The sequence below is a fragment of the Xenopus tropicalis genome, chromosome 3 (assembly GCF_000004195.4).
Source record: "Xenopus tropicalis strain Nigerian chromosome 3, UCB_Xtro_10.0, whole genome shotgun sequence".
Lineage (NCBI taxonomy): Eukaryota > Metazoa > Chordata > Amphibia > Anura > Pipidae > Xenopus > Xenopus tropicalis.
The window spans coordinates 17,442,836-17,457,592 of NC_030679.2; the positions used below are offsets into that span (position 1 = coordinate 17,442,836).

Consider the following 14,757-nt stretch of genomic DNA (forward strand, 5'->3'; position numbering starts at 1 on the left):
CATTTCAACTAGATAGTTTACTAAGCATATATATTTTCTATGCCCACTTTCCCATACTATTCTGCCTGGAGACACATATCATTTACCTATATTTCTATTAATACAATACAAAACACTATATACATTATATAGATATCTTGATTCATCCCTTGATTCATCAGATAATGATGTATATGGTTTTTAAAAGCTATTAGGGGTATTGTACAATATATAAAAACCCAAATTAGAACAGAAGTTTAACAGGCTTTTTTTTAATTCCAGCATAGTTTAATGATCGCTTAATAAACTATATACAAAATATTTACAGCATAAAATATATACATTTACACAAGTATATAAAATACAGTATATTCAAATATTATTTGAAATTAATATAAAATAAATTTTACTGCAGTCCATCCTGATGCTTGTTCCTGAAGACAGCTGTAGTGGGAAAGGAGAGAAGAAGGAGACAAACTGAACTATGTGAAAAGTAATCTGACTTATGGATGGTATACAGACAGCAGTTATCAATGGAGCATTCTATACTTGGGGAAAGATTTTTAGTGGGGTGCCATATGGTTCTTTATTGATTCCACTTTAATTTGTTCATTAATGACTTGGGAATGGCATTTTAAGTAAAGTATAAGGCTAATGCCAGACAAGGTGTAGGGTGGATATTTTTGGCAAGCGGAAAAACGCTTGCTGAAAATTCCGCCCTATGCCTCCTACATGTGCCTGCACCCGAATGAATGAGATACACTCGGGTGCAGGCACATGTAGCCGCTATACGCATAAAAACGCAAGACTTTGCATTATCTGGCGTTTTCATTTGTATATCAGCTACATGTGCCTGCACCCGAGCGTATCTCATTAACGATTCTCCAAGTAAAGTATGAAACTGGGTTCTACATGTCATCGAAGGTGCAGCGAGATGTCAAACAAGGCCAGGTTTATTTGCCATCTTGCAAGCAGTATGCAGTACAGTGTGCGTTATGTTATTTCTATCAAGTAAGGAGTAAAATAATGCTTTCTATGAAGCTCTTATTTTGAATTTTATTGTAATGTTCATGTTTTTAAAAGCACCTAATTAGAGAGATCTTGTTCAATCCATTCCATTTGAGTGAAATAAATGAAATTGAAACCTAGATAATTCATTTGCATGAGCTCAATCAAAAAGTAATTAAACAATGAAATAAAAACTATAACCATTTAAATAGGAATCTCTTACATTATAGACATCTAGTTTTCAGAAATACAGTCTAAAGGGCTGTTGTTAATGAATGAGAACTGTCATTTTAGGGGTGTTGCTATTGCTTTAATTTGCTTTAATTAAACTGTAACATTAATTAAAGTTACAACTGTGGTCATACAGTACATAGGCTAAGCTTAGTATGTCTTTCTTGAAGATGCCAAGTGGACCCTATAAAATAAAGAGATACACTCACTTTAAAACAAGATCAAGATAATCAGAGTGTAAAGTTGTTTTCTTTTGATGTATATCAGCCTTGAACGTCATGCCACCTCGAGCTGGCTTTCTCGTCACTGCTGCTAGCAGCCCCAGAGCTGCCAGATCTAACAGTGGTGCTATCTGTTTCAAAATAAAGATAAATATTAGTTATGTGGCCCAGTATTTCACTAAACATAGAGAATAGAACTTCGAGTAAAATTCTGCCACTCTCCCTTCATTTCTGTGGGATTTTTCTTAAAACATATTTATCACAGGTTGAGTTCATCCTTTGATAAATATACCCCTGAAAATTTATTAAGTAAATAGAGAGCAGTGGAATTGCCTCTGGAACCTGTGGCGAGCTCTAACTTAATGTTTGATAATTAGGCCTCTTAATGTTTGCAAGAGAATCATTTGGTTTTTTAAAGTTCAATGTACATTCTAGCAACCTGACTTTTGGTACATTCATATGTATTTCTCTTACCCGTAGTGCCATGCGCCAGTCGGAACCTATATGGCTGGCAATATAAGATTAACCAATGGTCCCCAAGAGTTAAAGTCTGTACTAGATACAAGTGGCATTGTGTAATTATAAATCAGCTCAGTTTCAAGCTCAATATTATATAAAACTCAGGGTGTGGGTGGGGTAATGGTCTTAACACACAGGAACAAAAGCATTTAAAATTACTTTGTGCCGATACGCACAGAAATGCCGATATGCACAGAGAAAGCTCTGTTACACTTACATACAGGAATGGATACTTACCACCCAAAAGTGTTAAGAACATAATGTAAGGTCTGCATTTTAAGTCGAGATTCACCATCAAAAATGTCTGCTATCAGGGCAGGAGTAGCAGCCATATAATCAACTTTTACTGAGTCCAAGAGGCTTCGAAGGCACATAAAGACCCAGAATCCCTAAAGAATCAAAAAGCTACATAAAAATTATTGAAAGATACAATTGAACAAAATTAATTGCTATGTAGCTACTGGCCCTATCAGATTAATAGAATAGTATTGATGGTTATAACTAATCTTAGCATTGTTTATTATTGCAGCTAAATGACTAAAAAAACAGTAATTAACCAGATTATTACCTTCTTTGGAACTAAAGTACTGCCAATGCCGAACATGATCATTAAGGCAATAGCTCCAAATAATACTCTTAACCCACTGAAGGTACTCCAGAAATAGAAGAATACCGAGGCAAAGATTGCGCAGCTGGCAATAAGCACTATAAAGAGAGGAGAAAAGAAGATCGTTAGAGGCCAACAGAAAACAAGATATCTATGCAACTATTGATTCAATAGGTTTTAGTTTATAGTAATGAATATAATGACAGATAAGATGATATTATAGCTTCTTAAAAGACAGATACAGTATAACAAAAAATGGTAATTTTCCATTGTATAAAATCTGTTGTTGTATTAGCTGTGATGTGATACTGATTTCTTATTTTCAGCCTAGAACTTGTTCCATGATACACAACATAATATAGTTCTAACCCCATGAGCACTATATAGGTCCTTTGTAGTCATTAGCAACATTTTTCACCAGGATTCACCATTAAAAAAACACTTATAGATTCCAATGGATGAAAAAAAAAGTTGCACAGTAAAAAAATGATGCACGGTTGTCCTTAAAAAATGGACATTGATTTCAATGTGTTTTGCAAATTTTTCAGCAAAGTGCAATGGGACACTAGTCCTCTGCTATTTAAATGGAAAGGAAAACCCAGAGGATGAGATATATTAAAAGATGTGAATGGAATAAAAACCCCAAAAATAAGAATTTAAAATTGTGCTGAGCTACAAGAAATTAAATCTGTCTTTCAAAATAGAAACTATGTATAAGGCAGAAACTGTGTAAGTAGGCAGAAAGTTCGAACTCGAACTCCATATTATACTTTGTTCTCATCAAATTATTTTTATTGAATTGCTGAATTTGTATCCATGATAACATGATAATGCTGTCCCTTAACTGCTCACTGCCCCTTAACATATATATATGACCACTTTGGTTTTTAGCAAACAAAAAAATTAACAGCTGCACTCACCTGTGATGCAAAGTCAAATAGATCAAATGGCTTTAGGTATAGGTATGAAATAATAGTTTTCATAATTCACTGGGATCCAGAAGTGGATAGGTGGGAGACAGTCCAGCTGGAGCCCACACACTCAGTCAAGGTTAATCCTCCTGGGCAGAGGTAAAAGAATGTACTGCCAAGGCTAGGCTATGGCTGTAACAATAATCCTGGTGGTGAGAAGTTAGGCTATACTGCCCACTTGACAGTACTGTGGTGTAATAGCAAGCTCAGTCAGAGTAGTTCACAAATGGGAAGGGGGTCTTCAAGCTGTGTAGGCCTTGTTATGGCTGCTATAGCAGTGTAACGCTTGTTTGGCTATATTTAGACAAAACCCAGGCTAGTGTTAAGGTTAGAGCAAGGGTTACATTGCGACTCTTTTAAAGAGGATGGGCCTTCGCTAGGTGGAAGATACCTGACGGAGCAAGGGTGTAGTGAAACTACAACTCACTGTGCTGTGTAGTGCAGATTTAGAAAAGATTGATGCCAGAAGGTTCTTGCAGCTGAGCTATAGTACAAGTTTATTGTCCAAGACAATTGAAATGCAGGGTTATCAAATACTCACATACAGGCAGATATAGATGTTGAATGATTGTGCTTTCTGAGGACAAACAAAGGGGGGATGCACACCGGTTTATCCAGACTCTACAGTCTGGGCATGGTAAATGCCCCTTTCAGCTTGATACCCCTCTGGAGATAGTCTGGATAGATACCTTATTCCTCAGGTTGATAACCCCTAGCATAAGAGTCCTCCGGGTGAGTAGGGATCAGGGTTTATCTAGCCTGTCTCTTATCTCTACTCCATGGCCCTACACTGAGGCAGCATTGCCGGATGGAAGGGTACTTCCAGAACTAATTCTCCTTTGGTGGGGCTAATAAACTGCCATTGTTTTGCTAATCCTCACTATCCCACTCTCCTAGAGAGTAATATCTGCTGATCTTACTTATCCACTTGATAAATTACAAAAAATGTGTAATTTTAAGTAATTATTTAAATACAGGGGTTTTTAAATAAATACAGGTATGGGACATGTTATCCAGAATGCTTGGGACCTAAGGTTGTCTGGATAAGGGATCTCCATAACTTTAGACTGCTAAAAAATTATTTAAACAGTAATTAAACCCCTCCAACAAGGAGTCATTATATCTTAGCTGTGATCAAGTACTAGGCATTGTTTTCTAATTACAGAGAAAAAGGAAATCATTTTTAAAAATTAGAATTATTTAGTTATAATCGAGTCTATGGGAGATGGAACTTCCTGGATAATGTGATTCCGGATAACGGATCCCATACCTGTACTCAAAAACACACATTTTTTGTCAATAAGAGCTGTCCAAGGCAAATTGTAACAATCTTTACTTAATTCATGGTTTCAGGGGTTTTTGTTATTTTTTTTCCTTTGTAAGTACATGAAAATTCTTACTAGGATTTTGAGGTTTTCGTATTTTTATTTGTATTTGTTCGATATTGAGTAGGAGGAGGGTTCAGTGAGAATAGTTGACTATCGATCATGAAAAGAGGCATTCTTGGATGAAATCCTGGAGGTACATTAGTACGTATGAGAGCAGTCATGTGAATTACGCAACAGGGCAGCATGGGACTTAATGTCTGAGCAATTACTGGTCCCAGCATATGTAAGACAGTAAATAATTGTGACTATAAACTGGTGGTTGTGTATGGCTTGGAGGCCTATTGCCACAAAACAGCATTGCTAAACCCTCTTTCTAACAAGCGCATGATTAAGATTACTTCTGGCAGTATAGTATATGCCAGATTGTTTTTTGAGATATAAAGCACCAGTATTCTAATATGATTGTGTAACCCCTATTTGGCTGTAAAACAGTCAAAGCACGACTAGTATAAGGTTTAGAGCATGGGATACATGCGACTCAATCCTTCAGGATGGGCCTTCGCTAAATTGAAGTAACCAGGGGTGTAGTGCAACTACAACTCACTATAGTTTTGTGCAGTGCAATTTAGCAAAAATGGATGCCAGAAAGTTCATGAATAAATGTGTCAGCAGTGAGTCCCGAAGTTTCTACGATTGAACAGAAGATGACACCCAGGTACACAGCTGCGCTGCTCTGCATTTCTAGGTTGGGGTTTGCAGCAGGGGTAGAGTTACAGAGTATGCGATATGGGAGAGGTGAGGGGGGTTGAGGCAGGCCAGTTAAGGGGCTTTTATAGCTGGGGGGTGGTGTAGTTCTCCTTTAACCCTTTTACTGCCAGCCATTTTGGTCAAAGCGGAACTTGTATTGCCAGACAGTTTTTGAACATTTTGCACTGTTTCATTTTAGGGGCCTTTCTTCGGGGGGACTTTTAGTTTACCCAGGAAAACAATATATCGTTTTTTTCAGAACAACCTAAGCTTTCAAAATATGGTAGAATTTTTGTGTAATTCCAATTCTGTAACAAGATATAGGCTTCTAAAAGTCTAAAAATGCAAAAAAAATCTAATTTTCCATAATATAATCACACATACTAGAAACAAAAATTATTTTATGCACGAATATACAACTGATTTGGAAAGTCCCATGTCTCCTGAATGTGCCAATACCAAATATATATATAGTTTTATGTAGATTTCTCACTTGTATAGGTCAAAAACTCCCAGCAGTACACTACCAAATTTCCAAAGCACTGCTCCAGAAAGCTGCATACTTTAGATTTCAAGGCCAAAAATTCCACTAACAGAAGGTTTATCCCAGAAAATTGTACATTTTTGGAAAGAACAGATTCTGGGGAATACAGAATAGGCACAACTGTCTGTCTACTCCAAACTATCAAGTCGCAATGCTTTCCTAAAGTTATTGGTTTTTATCAAAATTTGTGATTTTTTTTAAAAATCGCTTCAAAGCTTCCAGTCTATAGTATCTTATCTCCTACAGGTCATAAAGTAACCAAATAAAACACCCTAAATATGAACGCCAGGGGTCCACTGAACAGTTTGATGCCCAATATGTATAGGTTTACTTTAGTATGTAGCATGTAGGGGCCCCAATGTGAACATACCCCATATGTACTGTCATTTCTGTAATTTCAGCTCCTGCAAAATCAACACATTTACATCATTATATGTGTGATAAAGCTAGTAAAAAGTACGCTCACCCCAGAAAGTCATATATTTTTGGAAAGTACACATTCCCCCGAATCTAAAATGAGTATCCATGTCTTTCTACTCCAAAGTACCAAGCCGCACAGCTTTTCTAAAGTTAGCAATTTTGATGACATTTCCAAAAATCCCCTCAAAGCTTCCACTTTGCAGCATCTTATCTCCCACATAGCATTAGGTACCAAGATAAAACACCCTGAATTTGAACACCAGGGGTCCACTGAACAGTTTGATGCCCAATATGTATAGGTTTACCTAAGTATGTGGCATGTAGGGGCCCCAATGTGAACATACCCCCATATATACTGTCATTTCTGTCATTTCAGCTCCTGCAAAATCAACACATTTACATCATTATATGTGGGATAAAGCTACAAAAAAAGTACGCTCACCCCAGAAAGTCATATATTTTTGGAAAGTACACATTCCCCCGAATCTAAAATGGGTACCCATGTCTTTCTACTCCAAAGTACCAAGCCACACAGCTTTTCTAAAGTTAGCAATTTTGATGACATTGCCAAAAATCCCCTCAAAGCTTCCACTTTGCAGCATCTTATCTCCCACATAGCATTAGGTACCAAGATAAAACACCCTGAATTTGAACACCAGGGGTCCACTGAACAGTTTGATGCCCAATATGTATAGGTTTACTTTAGTATGTAGCATGTAGGGGCCCCAATGTGAACATACCCCATATGTACTGTCATTTCTGTAATTTCAGCTCCTGCAAAATCAACACATTTACATCATTATATGTGTGATAAAGCTAGTAAAAAGTACGCTCACCCCAGAAAGTCATATATTTTTGGAAAGTACACATTCCCCTGAATCTAAAATGAGTATCCATGTCTTTCTACTCCAAAGTACCAAGCCGCACAGCTTTTCTAAAGTTAGCAATTTTGATGACATTTCCAAAAATCCCCTCAAAGCTTCCACTTTGCAGCATCTTATCTCCCACATAGCATTAGGTACCAAGATAAAACACCCTAAATATGAACGCCAGGGGTCCACTGAACAGTTTGATGCCCAATATGTATAGGTTTACCTAAGTATGTGGCATGTAGGGGCCCCAATGTGAACATACCCCCATATGTACTGTCATTTCTGTCATTTCGGCTCCTGCAAAATCAACACATTTACATCATTATATGTGGGATAATGCTAGTAAAAAGTATGCTCACCCCATAAAGTCATATATTTTTGGAAAGTACACATTCCCCCGAATCTAAAATGGGTACCCATGTCTTTCTACTCCAAAGTACCAAGCCGCACAGCTTTTCTAAAGTTAGCAATTTTGATGACATTTCCAAAAATCCCCTCAAAGCTTCCACTTTGCAGCATCTTATCTCCCACATAGCATTAGGTACCAAGATAAAACACCCTGAATTTGAACACCAGGGGTCCACTGAACAGTTTGATGCCCAATATGTATAGGTTTACCTAAGTATGTGGCATGTAGGGGCCCCAATGTGAACATACCCCCATATGTACTGTCATTTCTGTAATTTCAGCTCCTGCAAAATCAACACATTTACATCATTATATGTGAGATAAAGCTGCAAAAAAGTATGCTCACCCCAGAAAGTCATATATTTTTGGAAAGTACACATTCCCCCGAATCTAAAATGGGTACCCATGTACTTCTACTCCAAAGTACCAAGCCGCACAGCTTTTCTAAAGTTAGCAATTTTGATGACATTGCCAAAAATCCCCTCAAAGCTTCCACTTTGCAGCATCTTATCTCCCACATAGCATTAGGTACCAAGATAAAACACCCTGAATTTGAACACCAGGGGTCCACTGAACAGTTTGATGCCCAATATGTATAGGTTTACCTAAGTATTTGGCATGTAGGGGCCCCAATGTGAACATACCCCCATATGTACTGTCATTTCTGTCATTTCAGCTCCTGCAAAATCAACACATTTACATCATTATATGTGGAATAATGCTAGTAAAAAGTACGCTCACCCCAGAAAGTCATATATTTTTTGGAAAGTACACATTCCCCCGAATCTAAAATGGGTACCCATGTCTTTCTACTCCAAAGTACCAAGCCACACAGCTTTTCTAAAGTTATCAATTTTGATGACATTGCCAAAAATCCCCTCAAAGCTTCCACTTTGCAGCATCTTATCTCCCACATAGCATTAGGTACCAAGATAAAACACCCTGAATTTGAACACCAGGGGTCCACTGAACAGTTTGATGCCCAATATGTATAGGTTTACCTAAGTATTTGGCATGTAGGGGCCCCAATGTGAACATACCCCCATATGTACTGTCATTTCTGTCATTTCAGCTCCTGCAAAATCAACACATTTACATCATTATATGTGGAATAATGCTAGTAAAAAGTACGCTCACCCCAGAAAGTCATATATTTTTTGGAAAGTACACATTCCCCCGAATCTAAAATGGGTACCCATGTCTTTCTACTCCAAAGTACCAAGCCACACAGCTTTTCTAAAGTTATCAATTTTGATGACATTGCCAAAAATCCCCTCAAAGCTTCCACTTTGCAGCATCTTATCTCCCACATAGCATTAGGTACCAAGATAAAACACCCTGAATTTGAACACCAGGGGTCCACTAAACAGTTTGATGCCCAATATGTATAGGTTTACCTAAGTATGTGGCATGTAGGGGCCCCAATGGGAACATACCCCCATATGATCTATCATTTCAGCTCCTGCAAAATCAACACATTTACATCCTTTATGTGGGATAATGCTACAAAAAAAGTACACTCACCCCAGAAAGCCATATATTTTTGGAAAGTACACATCCCCCCGAATCTATAATGGGTAAACATTTCTTCTTGCTTTAAAGTACCAAGCTGTAAAGCTTTCCTAAGTTTGCAGACTTATATGACATTTCGAAAATCGCATAAAAATGTTGCAATTTGCCGCATTTATCTCACACAATTTCTTGCGTACAAAGGCAAGTCACCCCAAATAGGAACACCAGAGGTCTACTGAACAGTTTGATGCCCAATATGCATAGATATACCAAAGTCTGCGGTATGTACTGAACCCAAAATGAAAATAGTGCATAAGGATTTCTCGCCTGCCAACTCAGCGTTTGCACACAGAGCCCCCTGTCAGTGTATTATGTGCCAAAACTTCCCCTAACTATACAGTGACCCCCACAAAACCATATATTTTTGGAAAGTACACATTCTGACAAATCCAACAAGGGTAAAGAGTCCTTTCTACACCAAAGTACCAATCTGCAAAGCTTTCCTAAATTTATTGGTTTTTATGACATTTCAGAAAATCGCCTAAAAATGTTGCAATTTGACGCATTTATCTCACACAATTTCTTGCGTACAAAGGCAAGTCACCCCAAATAGGAACACCAGAGGCCTACTGAATAGTTTGATGCCCAATATGCATAGATATACCAAAATCTGCAGTATGTACTGACCCCAAAATGAAAATAGCACATAAGGATTTCTCGCCTGCCAGCTCAGCTTTTGCACACAGAGCCCCCTGACAGCGTATTATGTGCAGTAACCCCCCCTAACTATACGGAGACCCCCAGAAAACCATATATTTTTGGAAAGTACACATTCTGATGAATTCAAAATAGGCAAAGTTATTTTTGTACACCAAAGTTACACCTGGCAAAGCTATGCTAAAAACAGATTAGGAACACTCATACAGGGATAAAATGTGATAAAACCACAAAAATTTTGCAAATCAGTGAAACAACAAAATAAGTCACATGACAGTGTAATTAGTGGTCAGAATATCTGATCCAATAGTCACGCTGTCAAAAGAAACAGTTTTTAGGTAAAAGAAAACAAAAACAAAGTGGTAAAATGAAAAAAAAAAAAAAACAAAGTGTTTGTGTATACATGTGTGTACATGTGTAAAAGTTGTGTGATAGTGTGTAAGTGTGTATATGAGTGAAAAATGAAAAAAAAAATGCTAAAATGTGTGCTGTAAGTGTGTGTAAATGTATGTAAGTGTGTATAAATGTATGTAAATGTGTGTCTAAGTGTGTAAATGCAAAAATAAAAAAAAAGTCCTTACCTGTCCTGAAGACCCGATCGCTCCTGTTCAGTTGGGCCGGCGCTGGGGGGGAAGTAGGAAGCAGGAAGCAGCAGACGCGATGCGATCGCCTCTGCTGCTTCCTGGAGGGTCCTGCGACCCTGCAGAGAGCAGCGCTTAAATGCCAACGACGTATGGGACACGTCGTTGGCGTTTAAGCCCTTTTACTGCCACGACGTATCCCATACGTCGTTGGCAGTAAAAAAATTAAAGGACATGTAAAGCCTACATTTGTCTACAATGAATATCAGTTGGGCATGTCTCCCCCACACAAATGGCATCTTTTGTACTGCATATATCCCCTGCACTTGCCAGCACCATCACATTTTCCTAAAGCAAATTGCAGCTTTAACCCAGTGGCCATTTTCCCTCTGATACATAATCAGATACATTTAAATCTGCAAGCAGCATACACACACAGACCCTTATTGGGTCTTTGATAAAAGTTCTGCTTTGTTTGAGCACTGTAATGGTAAAGCAGAGCTCAGGAGAAAAAAATTGAAGCAGACAGCTAGAGCTGAGTTTCTATGGGAACCAGCAATGCCATATCTTTACTGGCTGCTAGACTTGGGGGTGTGTTTAGTAATCTGAGCTTAGAACAACTGAGCATGTCTGGCAAGTCAGGAATCAAAGCAACTTCCGGAAGGGGTGGGGGCAAGTGGGTTACAGGAGGAGAAGGAAATCTAAGTGATTAAGAAGATGTTGGCAGGTATTGAAGATTTCAAAGAGGCTGTTCACTGATTAAATGTTTGTGTGGGGGGTTTATATGTCCTTTAATATCAACTGAAGCCTCTAGTGGTAAAACTCGCCACACCTGTGACATCACAGCCTGATGCATTTCTTCTCAGCGACTTCCTCAGAGGCCAATATCCCTAGTGTATTAAATTAAAAATGTAAGATACAACATGCCAGTTTTTAAAATGATGTGTTTGAAGGTTTTTATTAATCCAAGTCACGGTATATCTTAGTAGAAGTAAATCTAGTGTGACTGGACTTGTATAGGAAATCCTCGGTACATACAACATTTTTAAAATCAAAATTTTTAAACTAAAAATGTAGTGTTCTGTACTAAGTGTCCTTGTGGCCTGCATTACATGGAAAAAATGAATTGACCACTACAAGACGGTATTAGGGAACATATTAAGAACCACAGGGTTTCAAAACATTTTAAGGTAGTACATGGAAAAAGCCTTATAGGATTCAAATTTTGGGGGGGATAAAACAGGGAAAAAATAATTAGAGTGAAGAAGATATGGTAAAAAGAACTTTGCAATGTGAAAGTAGATGGGTGTGAGACATTTGAACCAAAAGCTCACATCTCAATCAGCAATAAATGAAGAAATCAGGAACTACACAGACTAATCACCTTTGCGAGCACTTAGCCCATTTTGCTGAGCCATAGCCAATTCAATGTTTTCACCTCCCTTTGTCATGGAGGTGAAGACCCCCCCGAAATGTTGAATTGGTTATGGCTCAATAAATGGGTAAGGAAAGGGTTTTTTGCTGCTGAACAATATTTCTTTTCAACCTTTTCAGTCATTTTAATAGCTATGCCATTATAAAAGTAATGGAAACTTTTTCTCCCCAAAATACCAACATTACTTTAAAAGAATGGAAAATTCAGAGCTGCTGCCAGTCCTGGGAATTCCTGTATATATAAGTAATCTTTATTAGCGTTAAATAAACCATTAATTTTAGAGAGACAGCCAAGTTAAATAACTCATCTTTATTGCAGTGATAACAAAATCACCAAATGAAAAAATGCAGCAGCTTTTCAAGGAGGCTGAATGTCACAAGGGATTTAGGAATTTTAGCTTTTGGACATATTTAGTGCAATGTAATGATTATATTTTACATGTAGGTTGGAGCATTGGATTCAATTAAAATAATTATGTCATGCACAGAAATTTATTGAACTTTTTGGCAGGCTAGGGCCATAAAACATCCCTTGGAGGGCCACACTTGGCCATCAGACATCCATCTGGGCAATTCTTTTATACAGGAAAAGTCAAATATTTGAGTTATTTATGAAATCCTAATGAAATGAATGGAATTACTAAGGTTTAGCTTTTAGTGTTTAATTATGTACTCAGCCAGAGGCCACACTGCCACAAGACAACATAATGGTGGCCATATCCATAACAGAACAATCCTGGTGGTGATTCTGGGCAGATAGTTTTGGGTTTAGTACAGAACACTAGGGGTGGGGGTAAGGTAAAGGAATATCTACTGTGGATGAATGATTTAATGACTGGGAAACAGAAGTGAGGGGCTAGTTGTAAAACCTCTTAGTTCTTCCTTTTGATTTTATCCACCAGACCACAGACTTAACATTACATCAGCTCAAATGCATTGGTAAGACCTCTCACTACTGCATCTTAAATCAAGTTACACAGATCAGTGTTGGGTTGAATTGTCAGGGGTCCACTGGGGCCTGCCACCTCAAGGGTTCACCAACCCAGCAATGGAGGTTTCGCTGCATACCTACTCTTGCATACAGTATCCCAGCCAGGCAGCTGGTCTGAGGCGGTGGAGCAATATAAGGGCAAGGGCCACCCACAATGTCCCACCAGCTCAATCCGACCCTGCTCCAGAGTCTCAACAGCCCAACTGATCTTTCTCCTAGTTTGCCTTGAATTAAATTTTATTATCTCAGAGCAGTATTTAAAAAAAATAAAAGAATTTGGCTCTTGGCTAAAAGACAGGTGCAACAATTAATTATCCATAAACTATCAAATGTATTGTATATTTCATGCAATAAACTCATTTAATAGGAAAGGCTTGGCTTTTACCTTCTGCAGTGACACAAGAACCCCGATGCTGTGCGTATTTAACATATCAGCTGTCTGGCTGCTTTTGAAAGACCAAACTTTTCTTTTCAGGGGTCGTCCAGTAACATTTTTGGCATTGCTTAGCTGTGATGAATCAGGAGCAGAACCATTTAGCTGGGATTGGCTAGTGAGCATGTGATACTAAATTAGACTTGAGTGCCGAGGCACATGCTCACATTCAGTAACCCTTTAGGCGTCACAAACAAAAAGGGATAAACAGATACTGCTTTCAGTTGCAATTATATTTACAAATAACTTTAAAACCAATGAACATTTTTAATGACTGTATATTACATAGTAACATAGTACATAGTAACATAGTAAGTTGGGTTGAAAAAAGACATACGTCCATCAAGTTCAACCATAATGCCTATATATAACCTGCCTAACTACTAGTTGATCCAGAGGAAGGCAAAAAACCCCATCTGAAGCCTCTCTAATTTGCTGCAGAGGGGAAAAAATTCCTTCCTGACTCCAAGATGGCAATCGGACCAGTCCCTGGATCAACTTGTACTAAGAGCTATCTCCCATAACCCTGTATTCCCTCACTTGCTAAGAATCCATCCAGCCCCTTCTTAAAGTTATATAATGTATCAGCCAGCACGACTGATTCGGGGAGGGAATTCCAGAACTTCACAGCTCTCACTGTAAAAAATCCTTTCCGAATATTTAAATGGAACCTCCCTTCTTCTAAACGGAGTGGGTGCCCTCGTGTCAGTTGGAAGGACCTACTGGTAAATAAAGCATTAGAAAGGTTATTATATGATCCCCTTATATATTTATACATAGTTATCATGTCACCTCTTAAGCGCCTCTTCTCCAGTGTAAACAGACCCAACTTGGCTAGTCTTTCTTCATAACTGAGACTTTCCATACCCTTTACCAGCTTAGTTGCCCTTCTCTGGACCCTCTCTAACTCAATAATGTCCCGTTTGAGCACTGGAGACCAAAACTGAACTATTCTAGATGGGGCCTTACCCCCTTCTACCAGGGGAAGAATAACCCCCTCCTCCCATTTATCTATACCCCTTTTAATACAGCTCAAAACCTTGTTTGCCCTTGCAGCTGCTGCCTGGCATTGCTTGATACAGCCAAGTTTATTATCTACAAGGACTCCAAGGTCCTTCTCCATTATGGATTTGCCTAGTGCAGTCCCATTAAGGGTATACGGGGCTTGCATATTTTTACATCCCAGGTGCATGACCTTACATTTATCCACATTAAATCTCATCTGCCACTTAGC

General features: G+C 38.3%; 1 long non-coding RNA gene across 1 annotated transcript; it reads right to left on the bottom strand.

The window, feature by feature from the left end:
* Positions 1–231: 231 nt before the first annotated feature.
* LOC100495195 lies at positions 232–13,742 on the bottom strand. Its single transcript, XR_001170257.3, has 5 exons — positions 13,476–13,742; positions 2,527–2,663; positions 2,196–2,347; positions 1,428–1,570; positions 232–423 (listed from the first exon to the last, which is right to left on the bottom strand). It is a non-coding gene; the product is annotated as an uncharacterized LOC100495195 (long non-coding RNA).
* Positions 13,743–14,757: the final 1,015 nt, after the last annotated feature.